Source organism: Patella vulgata, chromosome 2, assembly GCF_932274485.2.
Source record: "Patella vulgata chromosome 2, xgPatVulg1.2, whole genome shotgun sequence".
NCBI lineage: Eukaryota > Metazoa > Mollusca > Gastropoda > Patellidae > Patella > Patella vulgata.
This window is the reverse complement of record NC_065880.2, coordinates 41,613,908-41,631,041: the sequence shown is the minus strand read 5'-3', so window position 1 is coordinate 41,631,041 and position 17,134 is coordinate 41,613,908. Positions and strand designations below refer to the sequence as shown.

At 36.0% G+C, this 17,134-nt stretch overlaps 2 long non-coding RNA genes across 2 annotated transcripts; both read right to left on the bottom strand.

Annotated features, from left to right (window-relative positions):
- Window positions 1-355: 355 nt before the first annotated feature.
- LOC126810937 (uncharacterized) lies at window positions 356-5,378 on the bottom strand. The gene is made up of 6 exons (XR_007675330.2): window positions 5,264-5,378; window positions 5,023-5,045; window positions 4,484-4,684; window positions 2,366-2,562; window positions 1,893-2,010; window positions 356-1,011 (listed from the first exon to the last, which is right to left on the bottom strand). It is a non-coding gene; the product is annotated as an uncharacterized LOC126810937 (long non-coding RNA).
- A 7,722-nt stretch (window positions 5,379-13,100) lies between these two features.
- LOC126810935 (uncharacterized) lies at window positions 13,101-16,811 on the bottom strand. Its single transcript, XR_007675328.2, has 4 exons — window positions 16,629-16,811; window positions 15,174-15,255; window positions 14,229-14,438; window positions 13,101-13,291 (listed from the first exon to the last, which is right to left on the bottom strand). It is a non-coding gene; the product is annotated as an uncharacterized LOC126810935 (long non-coding RNA).
- Between the last annotated feature and the right edge of the window lie 323 nt (window positions 16,812-17,134).

The window sequence follows — 17,134 nt, the reverse complement described above, 5'->3', positions numbered from 1 at the left end:
GAAGTGTTATACATTCGTGGAGTCGTGTGTTAAGAGTTGAAACAAGCCGAAATCAGGTTCGAGTAAAATATTGCCTTTACGAAGTGTTATACATTCGTGGAGTCGTGTGTTAAGAGTTGAAACAAGCCGAAATCAGGTTCGAGTAAAATATTGCCAACCATTATTACTGGAATAGGTCTGTGTATCTAGTGGAATAGGTCTATATATAACATCAATCTGGATTGTAATCAGATTGTATATAACATTGACGAACTTTACTAAAATCACGTGTACAATAAATATTGCCACCCAGTAAATCACGTGTAGAAAAAAAAAATCAAGAAAGATTATAATAAAATTCATATTATTTAAAACATAATAATTATATAATATTATTATTGTATATTGTAAACAAGATAATAAATACTGGCTTCATAAATATTTAAAATTAGGAATTATTGTATACGTGGATAAGCATAATTATCAATATGAATGTATCCATTTTAGCGTGGATTATGCAGGGAGAAATGGTGATCAGCGATTGTGAGAGAGACAGAAAAAAGAGGTTTAATGTACACTCAACACAAACTAGGCCATTTCGGGACTAACATATTTCTCTCTCTCTCTCTGTTAAATAATGTTTTGGGTTTATATTCTTCGATCACTTCGGAAATTAGCCTTTGGTAAAATTCATGAAATAATTTTTCCAAAAGTATATTTGAGGTATTTTTGGTCATTTTCTTCACTGAACACAGACTCGCTTTCTCATACACTTAATATATTCTTTCCATGAAATTGTGTGAAGGGATATTTACGTGAAGTAAACAAGTTTACGCAATGTGTCCACTGTAACAGGCATCTGCATTTCACGATCAGAACATTCTTCAACGAGAAGTAATCTAGCTGCCACAATCATTTTCACTTTTAACGCCAATTCACCAAGATGCAAGAGTCTCCCATATTCATTAAAAACTCGACAAAAATCTTGAATGAAGTACGACCCTGTGGACTCTTCCCTTATTGATGTGTAACCTACAAACCAATATACACAAAGAAATAGTTAACAGTTAGATTTATTATACATGTACATAAACGAATGACTTCCATAGCACACACTGATTACTAATTCAAACTACAAGGTTGCATACACGAGAGTCATCCGTAATCTCCGTAAACAGAGAGAGAGAGAGCGAAATGGGGTTTAACGTCCACTCGACACAAACTAGGTCATTTCGTCACTAACATATGGTTCAATTTTATTTCCATAATTCGCTTGCGCGTTGGGGTCTTTAGCATTGGGAGGAAACCGGAGGACCCGGAGAAAACCCACGAAGTTGGACAGGCGACCCCACTCCTTGTCACGTACAACCGGGGATTCGAAACCACGCCAGTTGACTCAATGACAGATTTTATGATACAGCACGCACGTGCTAACCATTCAGCCCGTAAACATCAATGCCATCTAAATACTACCTTTTTGATTATCTGAAACCGCACGAACAAATCGTTTCTCGGATCTGTTTCTTTTGCCCTATAAATAATGGTGTCTATGATACCTTACTATTACTCAAATAAAACACAGAGAAGTCCATTGTTTTATTCAATGCCATCTAACTATAACCTTCTTCATGACAATTCATTTCTAGCCTTTTTTTTTCTTTTGCCCCACAAATATTTCACTGTCTGTTCAAGTGAAGCACAAAGAAATCCATTGTTTCATTCAAAATCATTTCATAAATGACTATTAAGGTACAAAAAGATAAATCTCGTTTATTTAGAAACCGATCCGTCCTTTATATTGAAAAATTGAAACACTTGGTGCTATCTCTCGTTTAAGCAAACAGCTTATATTTAAATTATCTTGACCTGTCATTAATAAAATCGGCCTACGATTATAATACAAAATAACTTACCATCTGAGCAAGAGTAGAATATAAAGAAATCAGCTTGTGCAGGTACTTTATTATTCGCTATACTGTCTACTTGATCACATTCTTCAACACCAAGATCTATCTGATCGCCACGACACGCCTACAAATATACATGTAATAACATATACGCAGGAACTGAGTAGTATCATAACATCACAGCTATCAATCGAAGTTAAATACCCAAAGGACCTACAATGCATGTTGATCGTTCATGAATTGGGGAAACTTTAGCCCTTTTTGTGAAGAGCGTCGCCCCCAGGAACAACAATAAGAACAATCACAAGAAGAAGAAGAAGAAGATGAAGAAGAAGAAGAAAAAGAAGAAGAAGAAGAAGAAGGTGAGTAGTGATTGGTCCCCTAAAAACCAATATACCTTATTGTTTTATGATCATCTATAGATCGCGATCTCGATCTGTTATATTTCACACTATACGACTGTATAAACTGATACTTACATTAATGATAAAAATCTTTGGTTTTCCGGCTAAGGAAGGACAGTTATCACCCTTGAATGGGTCTGTTATATCATCCAAGGTAAGCAAACCAGTCCCCCTAGATGGATCATAATCAGCAGCACAGATAATATCTTTTCCTCCGTGGGACATCATTGATACAATTAAACAATCAGCGTCGCTGTGATTCTCATGGGCAACTGGAAAAAGGGTCCAATAATGCAGTTGACATTTTCATAAAACTTTCAGAAAGGTCAATTCATAACTGTAGCCCCGATTGCACTAACAATTTAAGAGTCAAAACTCATAAAGTTTATTATCAGAAATAGATGAACATCAATATGGTTCATATAACTAAAACTGGGGCTATCATATAAGACTTCCCCAAAGATCGATTGGAACTGCAGGTGAGCATTTCACAATTAATTCACAATTAAGGGTAAAGAAGGTAAATATTACATAACAATATATACTCAGCCAAATTAAAAACTTGACACTCGGGATTTTTGGGACTAGGTTTTTAATATTTGGTTTAAGGCAACTATTTTAGTGTTATGTTGTGCACAGACGACCTTGACATCAACAGAAAGCAAGAATACGTCTCGCCGAAAGTCCTTGACATTGATAACGTTCCTGATGTCACAGTACCCCCCCCCCCCAAAATGAAATTCACAGACTTGGAGAACAATCGGAATAAAGTGTTTAGTAACGGTTGTGGCCTCCTCTAGCGTCTCGTACTGCCACACAACGTCTTCTCATGGATCTCAGAACATTAGTAAACACTACCCGAGGAAGACGTCGCCACTGCTCAGCAAGAGCATGTTGAAGCTTCTGCAACGTCAGTGGTGGATTCACTTGCTGACGAACACGTCGACCTAGTTCGTCCCAGATGTGTTCAATAAGATTAAGGTCGGGGCTAAGCGACGGCCAATCCAGGACTTGTACACCGGCATTTCTTAAAAAATTCTGGGTAACAATTGCTGTATGAGGTCGAGCATTGTCTTGTTGAAGCGTTAGGCCCATGTCTCTGCATAAACGGAAGAGGAACAGGTTGCAAAATCTGATCCCTGTACTGGGCAGCATTTAAGTTCCCTTGGACAACAACAAGAGGAGAACGTCCATGTGCACAAAAAGAACCGCAAACCATGACGCTGCCGCCACCAAATCGGTCAATTTCTCTGAAGCATACTTGAGCGTAACGTTCACCTCGTCTGCGGTACACTCGGACCCTGCCATCGGCAAATCTTAAAGTGAATCGAGATTCGTCACTAAAGACAACCGAATTCCACTGTCTTTGAGTAAATCTTATGTGTCTTGTGGCCCACACAAGTCGGTTACGGCGATGAAGAGGTGTCAATATTGGTCCATTATAGGGCCTCCGAGCTAGAAGACCAGCAGCCTGCAAGCTATTTCGAACAGGTTGTGCAGTTACCCTTCCACCAAACATTTCTCTACTTGTGGAGGTTGCAGTGACAAATCTGTTTCTAAGATGACGTAATCGTATTGCTTGATCTTCCTGGAGTGACGTCACACGTGGCGCTTCCGCCCTTGGGCGGTCGGCAATAGTGCCAGTTTGAAGCACTCTCATTCTAAGATTAATTATTGTCTGGCGTGAACAATTAAAGGCTCTTGCAACAGTGACCACAGACTCACCAGCATAGAGCCTACCTATAGCGCGGCATTTTCTAACAAAGATGAAAATAACAATTTTAATTTGTTTTTCCAGTTCAAGTTACGTGTGCGTGTTCAGTTTAAGCAAACTTGCATCGATTGACGTCACGAGTTTGTATTTGCACGTGTTTTTCAGGTTTTTCATCTTTATATACTCAAAAGTCACGTGATCCACGTGACTTTACAATTTTATGAAATTAAAGGCTTCTTACTACTTACTATCGTTAGAAACACTTTAAAATTTATTTGACTTACCAGAAAAAAAAAATTGTTGAAATTCATCAGTTTCAAGTTTTTAATTTGGCTTAGTATATACCAGAGTAACTGAGTCTTCTGTAATGCTAATAAGACAAACGACAGACTGTCAGTCTTTTGTTTTATCTAAACAATATTATATTTCTGTTGAAATTGGACAGACGCAGACGGATAAAATTCGGTTATATAATTTACCTCTTTCCAAAGTGTCAATAGTTTGCTGTCTAGTTTGGTCTTCGTGTACACTTATTTCAAATCCAAGTCTTGAAAGACAATGACTTAATGCTGTGGAATCTTTTGTTGATCCTGTACGATTATTCACTGCCATAAAATCTACATTATTTATAATTACAGCCTTTCCCCGTCGATAATTGTTCATTCTATAACTTGATGCCACTGAAATGAACAAAAATATAGTAAGTGATGAATTTTCAATATAGAACATGTTCGAATATCGTTGCACGAATTGGTGCCCATGTAAGATATTTCGCTGTTAGGACACATGATACCGAATATCCGATAAATCGTGAATATATGTCCATATTAAATCGTATTTAAATAAAGCAAACTATAACAGATGATAGGCGATGTATTCTACTGACTTTAGGCCGTAGGACTGTTACCGCGCTAGCAAAATGTTCGGTGTCATGATGCTGATCTTTGCGAATGGTGTGACGTGTAAGTGTTATATATATGTATATTTGAGGTTAGATGAAATAAAAAAAAATACTTACTGATTATTTTGCTGGTTTTGGTTCTGAAATGATAAAAACACCAAAGATGTTATATTGGCACAATTATAACTTAACTAATCATAATAATTTAATTTGTAATCGTCAATGTTATGTAATTTATAGATCACTAATATCTTTACTTGAGAGAAATTGTTTGATTTCACAAATGAGTTGAACGAAGCGATACAGCAAGTAGACCGTATATATAACCAGTCTCAACATTAAACTATATTTTACTTACCTTGTTATTGTTACACTTTGATAGATAAGTAAAGCCAAGGATGGGTATGGACTATGTAATATAATATCCCGTTAAACAGTGAGTATTATTTGTACAATATCTACCACGGTTTATACCTTATCTTATATACTAACAGAAAGCCTATCACATGACGTGGTTTTCCAGGTAGTAGGCGTTTTTTTTTAAAGAAACTGGCCGGAAGCCTATCACATGATGGTTTTCCCCGATCATTGGCGTTTCTTATTATTCTATTCAGGATAAAATTCAGTAATCGTTGGTCCGGTACGTATATGAAAGCAATAAAACATAATTCATAAGCGGATATTCCTATATACATCCGAAAATACCAATCCCGTGACAGGATATTGGAGTTTATTGACATAATTATTTTCTCCAGAAAAAAACAGTTCATTGAAGGATAGGTGAACTTCTGTACTCTAAATTCTTGAAACAAAGGCGTAGCAGTTATCGAATTCAATACATTCTTTTCCAAACGAATACCTATCACGAAATGTCCGAAACTATATCATTGTTTGATAATCATAGCTATTGGAGAAAATATAATGTAAACATAATTTAACGGATATATTCGGATCTATTGTATTCACAACCGCGTTAATAAGCAATATACTTTTGATCAAATGTTTTTATTTCTGCTGATTTTCTGTGTCTTCTTCTCGGGAGGGAGAGAGAGAGAGAGAGAGAGAGAGAGAGAGAGAGAGAGAAATGGGGTTTAACGTCCACTCGACACAAACTAGGTGATTTCGGGACTAACATATGGTTTAATGTTATTTCAATAATTCGCTTGCGCATAGGGGTCTTTAGCGGTGGGAGAAAACTGGAGGACCCGGAGAAAACCCACGAGGTTGGACAGGCGACCCTACTCCTTGTCACGTACAACCGGGGATTCGAAACCACGCCAGTCGACTCAATGACAGATTTTATGATACAGCGCGCACACGCTAACTATTCAGCCATCCACCCCCCAGCCCCCCTTCTCGGGAGGAGAGACGACTTTGAAGTGTTAGTCAATTCCTGTGGCTTTTCGTATTGGTTTTGTACAAATGGAGCAGTTTAACAAAAAGAATCAGTCATATTGTCTCAGGGTTGATCACATGTGTACAGAAACATTCAGAGGGTAGACATAGGGCATACACAAATATCCGAATTCGTATAGTTTTCCAAGGCTATTTGAACTGATAGTTTGTACTACAGGATTGTTCTCATATTAGATACCTAAATAATAAGAATACTGCTGTTAAAACATAATGTCTTTAATATCCCAAAAGGCAAGTACATTTTACAATCAATTAATAATAAATGATGATTATTAGTAGTAGTTATTATTCCAAAATGAATATTAATTATTAATCAAATATGGAAATATTGAATATACAAAATAGCAATATTGAATATACAAAATAGAAATATTGAATATACAAAATAGAAATACTGAATATACAAAATAGAAATACTGAATATAAAAATATTGATTTAGAAAAGTAAAAAAAATAACATCAGTGTCGATAATGAAATAATAACTAAACAATATATATAATATAATGCAATGATTCTGTTCGCTAAAGTGTGATAATTAATAATTTTTCAAATATTTTCTAATATTTTAAAATCATAGTGTTAACTAAACCGTAACATCCGTTCTTCACATTATATACAGACACTCAAAGGCAATGCAAAAAAATCTGTAATGCATCTTAGTTTCGATATGTTACCCCTTGGAATTAGCCGAACAAGCCCACCAGGTTTGAAAATATTCTTTCAAACTGATCTCTAGAGCGTGGCAGCTGCAGTTACGCTGCGAAAAATAATTGTAGTTGCAGGGTTTAGGAAGGTTTATAAGGTCTCTGTGAGGGGTAAGTATTCCGCCTGAATGGGCGACTCGAATTACAATGGTCTCATTGGCCTGAAATGCCTCAGGGTTCTAGGTTTGACTCTGAACAAATAAGGGTTAGAAATCCTAGAAATGCACACAAAAAAAATTTTTTGGGTGAAAAATAACATTCTTAGCTGTAATTCAACCACAAATTCCAATTAAGATCATTTACATGTCAACACAGGTCCATTTAAATCCCTCAAAACACATTAATAGAAAAGGGTGGGTGGGGCATTTATTGCCTCTCTAAACAGAATGATGGAGTAAAAAATGTCTAGAAAGGCTGGGATATTGCTTCCTACATGAAGGAAATGCAAGAATTTAATGTTTCAAAGAAGAAAAAAATGCTTATTCTGAGTAAAATAGTGGCAAAATTGAGCCAACCCCCGTTTTGAACATTTTGTACAAACCCATCTGCTGTACATTATTAACTCAGTGTTACCAATTTTCAATTTTCTGTAGGAAAGCTGGAGCTATTTCTAAATCTGACAAACATGTAGATCCCATCTAAGTTATATTAGCAAAGAAAATATGGGCATTTTAAGACATTTTGACTCATTTTAGTAGTCATGAAAATATTAATTTCTACATCGAAGTGGGGGGAATCTCAAGCTTTTTTGTGAATATTCCTGATTTTTAGACAAAATTTGGTGAAATTTCAATACTGTTCACTTTATCTGTGCTTTCTGAGACTGAATAAGCCAACATTGGGCATTAGAATATTTTACTTACTGTTAAAAATTCAATAAAAATTGAAAATTGAGAAATTTGCAGTAAAATCACAATTTTTCTTCAAAACTTTGCTTTTTTTTTTTTTTAATTAACTTTTTTAGTTTTTCTGTAGCCAAACTATTTTATTCATATTTTCTGAGAATTTAATCTTCATATTTTCTAAACTAAGGCATATGAGTGACAGCCTTATCACACACAGACAGGACACAGATCACTAAAGATTTCCCCATTGACTCCAATGTTAATTCTCGTATCTTAGACCGGCTCTAACTTTTTCCCAAATTTTTGTTGGGTAGAACGCTTTCTACCACAGATGGAGCAACATGTGGCAACCACTTGCCCAAAAGCACGTATGAGGTTCATCATGAAAATCTTGAGATACACAAGCTGGAAGTAGAGACAAGTAAACATGCAATTTCAGGCCCTACATTTCAACCTAACCAACCTCTCAACTCTTGTATCCTTCCGCATCAAAATTATGAATATTCACCAAAACCTGGCAGAAAATGTATTTTCAAACCCTTTTCCTTGATTCTACACCAAAAAGTCAACAAAAATCGCCATGCAAAAGGGGGAAAAAGGAAAAGGGAGAGGAAGACTAAAAATAGCTTTGGCCCTTGCTCACTGTATAAATTGATATCAGGGGCCGTTTGCTCAAAGCTCCGTTATCTTTTAACGATCCGTTAACATGGAGTTAACGGATTGTTAACTTTAACGGAGAGAAAGGTTGTTGCTGGAAGCCCCGTTAACTTTAATGATGGCATTAGTTGGCTGTAGCAAAAAGTCATAGATTACCTATGTAATTTTCTATAGAACATTCTAGAGGGTTGGGCGATGCGGGCCAATTCCATTTTCTACAGGGTGAAATTCTATACTATTTTACAGAATCTTGGTGGCCTGTAGGAAATAATGGCCCCATAATTATGTAGTGCAAATCCCATAATTTTTCCTACAGATTTATGCTAAAATTTCTAAAGGAAAAAAAAAAGTATTCTATAGTTTTTTTATAGTGTTTCTTGTATAGTAAATTCTACAGTTATGTTTTTGTCTTTAATCAAGTTTTGTGAAGAGACTGCACGGTTGTCTCACTGTCTTCAGTTTCTTGTTAATACTTTTATGAAGTTGCTATACATGTACATTGAATTTAAAATTCAGCCAATGAACAAACAGAATTCTCTTAGATTAACTTTAATGAATCCGTTAGATAACGGATAATGAAATTGACTTTCCAGCAACAGAAATTTAACGGACCGTTAACAAACGACAAGTTATCAAGATAACGATCCGTTAGCGTTTAACATATCGTTAAAATAACTTAGTTTTGAGCAACCGGGTCCAGGTCATTTTACTACTAATTGTTTAGCTTTCTAATAGACATAATTGTAGGGGTGTGAGTTGTAAGAATTAGGTATATATTTCATTTGGACTAAGACTAGTAATTATTTCCCTCTATTTCATGCAGTGAGAGTTATAAATAGACAATTTATCCCTTAATTTTTTTTCACCCCTCTTTTTTGGTTGACTGTTTTGTCTAGAATTGGAGAAAAGGGATGAAATTTGCAATTTCATAGCAGTTTTGGGTAATATTGATGATATTACAGCGGAACATCAAATCCCCGTAGCAAAAAATCTAAACGGTCAACCCTCTGCAAAATTATGATGAGCAGATTACCAAATGCGGTCCAATGTGTACCTGAAGAGACTGAGACCAACGGAATGTTGAGCAAAAATCTACAGCCTGTGATGTTACAGCCATTTAACATTGAAGTCAATGGGCAAATAATTGGTAGTCTGAACCATTTATGCATAAACAGAGTTATCTCTTATAATTAATGGTTGACAGTCGGTTGATATCTCTTATCAATCTGTTTCTTATGCTGTATAAATTGGTATATCTGGTCATTTTACTACAAATTCTTGAGCTTGCTAATATAGGCATATAAAGGGGTGGGAGTTGTAAGAATTCAGTCCATTGGATTAATTTTACAGTCTGACCATTGGATTTTAAGATGTCGCAATTGACATAATTGTAATTTAATATTTTAGAATAAAATATATTTGACATTCGGTTAACTGATATATTTATCGTAATAACATTAACAGAAATGTGTGTAGGCTATTCACATTGTGCATGTGCGTAGAATGCGAATACAACACAATGTTATTTCGAAAATTCGTTAGCAGTAGGAAGACACCGGAAGACCCCGAGAAGACCTTGTTCGCCAAATCTGTCAGCTACCATCAAACCCATTCCAGTTGCTGGTGACATCATTGCCAAAGATAAGGGTTCCTCAAGTGAATCTTCGACCATCAAAATTGGTATCGCCATAGACGGTTTCGATATTTTTCATGTGCAAGGTGTTAGTGTCTATTGATAAAAAAAATCCAGCTGGTGCATGAGTTTTTTTCCCTGTATGAACCTAACACCTACAACGTCTAAAGAACTACAAAATTAAAAACAATTTTATATAATGTATTTTATATCATAAATAATGTACAAAAAATAGAGGTTATATTGAGACGAGTTTTTAATCTTAATGTAAAATTATATAAGCTTATAATTTTAAAAAAATAATCAAAATATCCGCTGAGCAAATATGATACCTACACATCCACAGCTAAAATATGCAAGACATTATTCATAACAATAAAAAAGGCTTCACATCTCTGGCGCTTAAGCTTCCAATAATATCCTTACAATGCATATTGTATTAGCCTAGCTTTTTAACTATCTGGGCTGGACTATTTAGAAAGCAAACTGTATTACATTACAGTTTTGCTTAAGATATTAACGTGGTTCCACCGAGATTGTGAACAAAGTGCAGTTGCTATATCAGTTTTGCTTAAGATATTAACGTGGTTCCACCGAGATTGTGAACAAAGTGCAGTTGCTATATCATTAGTGTACGTTTTGCTCAGAAAGCTACGAGATGCCCGATAGCAGGAACTTGTGTATATCAGCCATTCAAATATATTATAACTAACATAACAAATAACCTCAATTAACTGATTTAAAAAGTTAGTCTTGTAATACTGGTCATTTTGACAAGTTATCGAATTGTCTAATTAATCTGTAAATTTCTTCTGATGGCTGTGGACGTACAAAGCTTGTATTAGGTTTATCAAAGTACACCAGTTTACGTAATGTGTCTAGAACAACCGGCATCTGCATTTCAGCATCAGCACTTCCTTGTACTCGAATTTGTCGTGCTGCTACCATTTCTTTTACTTTCAACACAAGTTCGCTAAGATGAAGCTTTTCGCCATATTCTTTTAAGACACTACATAAATCCTGAACGAAATAAGATCCTGAAAACGGATCGCGGAGTGTTGAATATCCTGCAAGAAATGAAGTTAAGTTCAAGTAATACATCTAAACCCAGAAAAGGAAAACTAATATTCGGTTTCAGGCACAGAGAAGGGAATTCTACTTTGAGGAAAAACCATAGTACCAATCTTGTGTAAAGTAACACGAAAGGCTATGTTTTAATTTAAATTCACCAGTAATTTCTACCTTCTATTTACAAAATAGGAGGCACGTCTTCAATCACCTAAACTGAAAGAATATATTTAACGTGCAAGTTTCTAGTTCTTTGTGTGTGTGGGAGGGGGGGGGGTGGATTTGGATTTGTACAGTGTCGTTGTTACCCTTTAGAGCTGAGGCAAAAATCAAAATCTATTTTCTGTCAGTACTTCTGACCACATGAATTTCACAGCAATCCTCGTGCATAATACCCGATTTAATTCAGCGTATGAAATATTATGTATTGTTTAATGGTCGAGAGCGAGACATTAAGTAATATATTGTAACAACATGAGGGCCGTAGGCCCGAATGTTTTTACAATATATTACGCAATGTCGTAAGCTCGAGACCATTAAACATCTTAAAATACTGACACTCCGCACGAGCTTTTACGTCACACTAGTCCAATATCTCACTGGTATGAATAAAGTACTATTGGCAAGTTGCCCGTACGATTATTTGAAATAATGGTACGCCAACATCAAAGGGTGACGTCACATCTGTATTTTAAGATATAATATAAAGTATTAGACAGGTTATAACGGCTTACCCTGTGAACAAGAGAAACAAACAAAGATATCAGCGTCAAAGGGAATCTTGTGTATTTTTGGCAGTGCAGGTAAACTTTGGTGGCTATCAGTTTGATCATATTCCTCCACTCCAAGATCTATCTCATCACCACGGCAAGCCTGAAGGAATATATATTGTATTTGTACACCGTTACTTTGATAAAAAAAAATCGGATGCAAGTCATTAATACAACAGTCATCCATGACAAAGAAGGGAGGGAAATGGAGTTTAACGTCCACTCGACGCAGACTTGGTCATTTCGGGACTAACATCGTTCAATTTAATTTCATTTATTCGTTTGCTCGAAGGGGTCTTTAGCAGTAGGAGGAAATCGGTGGACCCAGAGAAAGAGAGAGAGAAATGGGGTTTTACGTCCATTCGACACAAACGAGGTCATTTCGGGACTAACATATGGTTTAATTTTATTTACATATTTCGCTTGCCCGTAGGGGTCTTTAGCAGTGGGAGGAAACCGGAGGACCCGGAGAAAACCCACGAGGTTGGACAGGCGACCCTACTCCTTGCCACGTACAACCGGGGATTCGAAAGCACGCCAGTCGACTCAATGGCAGACTTTATGATACAGCGCGCGCACGCTAACCATTCAGCCAACCAACCCCCCGTGGACCCAGAGAAAAACCACGAGGTTGTCACGAACAAGCGGGGAATAGAAACCACTCTACTTGACTCAATGACAGACCTTCTGAACCAACGCTGTGGCATGACCTTCTAATCCAACGCTGTGGCATGACTTGTTAATAAAGAACCATTGCCCTGGGGTTTTTTTTACCTATGGGAGGTGGGGATTTAACTCTTGCATTTTAGATCTGAAGGTCTGTAACCGAGTCAAGTAGAGTGGTTTCCATTATAAAATTGTATGAGACAAGACCCCAAAGGCGTATAAGCAGCCCAACGTTTATCTCTGCAATTTGGGAAATTAGCAGGAAATGTAATAGTAGCGAGAGTCAGATAAATCTATAAATGTTTGCTTGATTATTTGTTCCAATTCGTCCATAGGATTCTTCTGGCTTTTGACTGTCGGTTAGACAAAATAGTTCTTTGTTTCTAAATATCATTTAGAATAATGTCTAAGTAATAAAAAAAGACATACATTTAAAATGAATATTTTGGGTTTCCCAACTAAGGTAGGACATCTGTCTCCCTTAAATGGTTCTGTGATATCATTTAAAGTGAGTAAACCAGTTCCTTGGTATCTGTTGTAGTCATTACCACATATCCCCTCTTCACCACCATGAGACATCAAAGATACCAATAAACAGTCAGCATTGCTGTGATCTTCTTTAGCAACTGAAATTGTTTATAAAAAACAATTTCAGTACAAAATTTAGAACAAATAAAAGTGTGACTGGGTTTAATCGACCATTATAGATGTTCAAGCTGTATTGGTATGTTAATAATGTAATGATTTTAGCATCCTAAATATAGGTTAAGATACAATGTTTCAAGTTTCCTCCACGAAATGCCGCGCTCCCAGTCTGGTGGTACCAAGTAAAATTCTTTGTGTGGCTGTAAACGTCATTTGTAAAATCTAAATAAGCATTATACCGATCGGTTTAGAAAAGTTGGTAGAAAGTGTCAAAATTTACCCATCAACGTGTCTCTACGGAGACTTTCTATTCATTTAAACAAATCCAAAACATACGCCCCAGGCAAGATGCCTACAAAAGTATGTTGAAATCCATCACGCGGTTTAGGACAAGAAATTGAAATGTCAAATGTGCCCGTATCCCACCCCCATTTACCAGAACCGGGTTTGTTTTATTCAATCCTATACCAAACTATTGATAAAAGATACTGATTTAAGCGAACCATAAGCTTGGTGTTCGATTTTATGATATGTGTGTATATTTCTTACTTTTTAACGATATGCTAGAGCTTGCACCTTTGGTGTGTACTTTCTGGACATCGTAAGTGGGTACCATATGTCCATGTCATCCATAAACTTAACATTTATTCAATCAAACCGAAGTTTCGCTTTCATAGTTTACATACCATTAGTAATGATGGGTATCGTGCACCGTGTGCTTACTCTTAAAGACCACTTATGTTTCTCTTTCATAGTTTACATACCATTAGTAATGATGGGTATCGTGCACCATGTGCTTACTTTTAAAGACCACCTTATACTACTTTGCTATAGGAAATTTCGTCGACTCATAACTTTTTAGGGGTAAAGTCCACATAATATTACAATGATTTGTTATTTCATATTTATAGATTTTACCCTTTTCAAATATTTTCAGAATTTCGTCTTTTCCTTTATCTTCGTGTGCTTCGACTTCAAATCGTAGACCTCTCATACATTTGCTCATCGAATCATAATCTTGTCTGGAACCGTCGCGTCGACGTAATCTCGCCCTTGGAGCAAAATTTACATTATTTATAACGACTGCTTTTCCTCGTCTCTGATGGTTCATGTTATAACTGGCCGCCACTGTAAGACACACAAAAAACAAAATAACTCATAGTTGAATCAGGGAGCGTGTAGAATTGGGGATTACACCACATTACCTGTGATTGACGTTTCTACACAGTGGCGTAGCAGGGTGGGTTTCGGGGACGAAGGGGTGCAAGTGTTAAGGTAGACACGTATTCCTCTCGGCTCTGACCCGTTAATTAATGATTATAGTATCCCCTTTCTTCAGATTTATATCTCAGCGTAGATCGTGCTTGTTATAAAATAGATTCGGTACAATTATTATATTATTTCATTTAATGCTTTTCCCCCTTTTTTATGCAATTTAATAACAAATTGATAATACAAAAGCCCATACATTTGTTAGCAGCATTACGTTGCTTTAGTTAATGTTTATGCTTTAAACCATCTGGTGATACTCGAAGTTTCTTTCAAATGATATACTTTTACACCATATGCAATTGATAAACCAATGCTTCCGTCTTCATTAGCCCAGGTTAGGAGCAGAACAGTAGGACGTTAAACCCCATTTCATTTAATCCAATGCTTATACATGTACTTCATAAAGAATGAAACGTGACCACTCTTGTCGAGAGATACGAGTTATCCGGTGGGAATGTCGTATATTTCTATCGGACACGCACGTTAAATAAAAAAATGTAAAATTATGTAAAACCAGTTGGTGGAGGAGGTGGGTGTGGGGGATATACGTGAATAGTACAGACTTATGAGTAAAGAAGAATCTATGCTTACTTTCTGGTTATACGTGAATAGTACAGGCTTATTAGAAAACAAGAATCTCTGCTTACTTTCTGGTTATTTTCTAGGTGTATATCTGAAAATAAAGTATCGATTATTAATATAATCCATTTATGATGAGCAATTCGTAGGTAATTAAGGATATAACGGGAAAATAAGGATCAGCGGTTACGAATTAAAATTAGATCTTGTGTTTGGCCTTCCTGGAGAAATTGGAATTAAACATACATTATGCAAGAGCTAAATCTGCCTGTTGCAGAGCCCTTTTTTAGTTATATAAACTATTAAATAGACATTTATTAACAAAACAAGATCATAATCAATTCTCGATGGCATCGGATACTCAAGATTCTAACTAGATTTGAACGGTTCGCAATTTAAAAATTTATTTTAAAAATGGGAAAGCGAGGCTAATTCTCGAATATACCAATGCCCTGGTTACATCTATGCACACATCTTGTCAAAACTACAAACTGTCATAACTTGGCTAAGAATGAAGTAATTTGAATGAAATTTTCAATATTTTTATTTTACATTATCTATTTTTGAGCTATTATAGCAAGAATGGTCAGCTCTTTATCTAAATCTTTAGATAATGTATCTTTTACGATTACAGCGTTTTTGGAATAACTGATATTAAATTAGATCGTATATAATATTGCAACTGCAGTGCCTGTTAGGTCATTGACCAAGGCCCACGCAAGTACACGCCGAAGGCGCTTCACGGGCACACCGAAGGCACGCGAACGTCCGAGGGTGGTCGGGGGAGGGGGCTCCCCCAGGAAAATTTTGAAAATTGACAACCGCAAACCCATTTTCCAAGCATTTCAGACTAAAGCGAAGAAGGCAATTTTTTTTTCTCCTGTCATGTGTCCTGTCCTCTCCTTCCTTCTTTCTTTTCTTTCCTTCCCCTCTCCTTTCTTTCTCTTTTCTTTTTTTCTTTCTTTTTTTTCTTTTTATTTTTTCTTTATAGGCTTAGGCCCACTTTTTTTAATGAGCTTAGGCCCACCTGTCACGGACAGGTGGACCCAGTCCGGCACTGTGCAACTGCTTATTACTCTTTTGCGGTTAACTATGACCATCCACTAAAGCGTACTTTATGTCAGCGATTCATACTTATGTTTTGACAAACATTTAATTTCTTATGATTTTCAGAGTTGATTACTTTCATATGCAAATCCCGAAAAACTATAGGACAACTGTAGCTAAAACACACACATAACATAATATGGTTGGTTCGTTAGTTAGTTTTCAATAAAAAAAAATGTAAACCGTCAGCAGTTATTGAATTACTAACAACTTAGGAAATAATATGTAATATGTGAAATATTCTTACTGGGAAGATGAATTGTCCCCCTTTAATAGTATTGACCTTGACCACAACTGTATCGATTGTTTTGGTAATCAAACGTTACTTAGATAATAATATGGTATGAGTGTTTCTCTTACCTTCCTGGTGTCTTTCCTTATATCTGGATATCCATCTGTGTCATATTGTATTAATATAATGTTTATTTATAAGTCCTACACCATGAATTTGTTAAATTACATCCTGTTACCGCGAATAAAATATGACAGTAAACATTATACTGCCATAGCTCACCGAGTGTAGTATCTATGCGCATGCCATGTAAGGACCTATATAAACAACGCTGTTTAACAGGTATTCACCCCGACTGACGAATGTACAACACGTCATGGATGGCTTACCTTTCACTAATGACAAAGCAGCTATATTTTGACATGACAACTAAAGTATTTTTGGTAAAACATATTACCCATGTTAGTAACGGGTGTTACGTGTAAGAAGAAAGTGTCTACCTTGTTTTTCTTAACTGAAAATGTTTTGTTGTATTAGTTTAATTTGAATAGGCATAGCATAGCAGTAGAAAGATGGAAATATACCAAATAATTTTTCACTGAAAAAAAACAACTTTTATTTATTAACAACACAG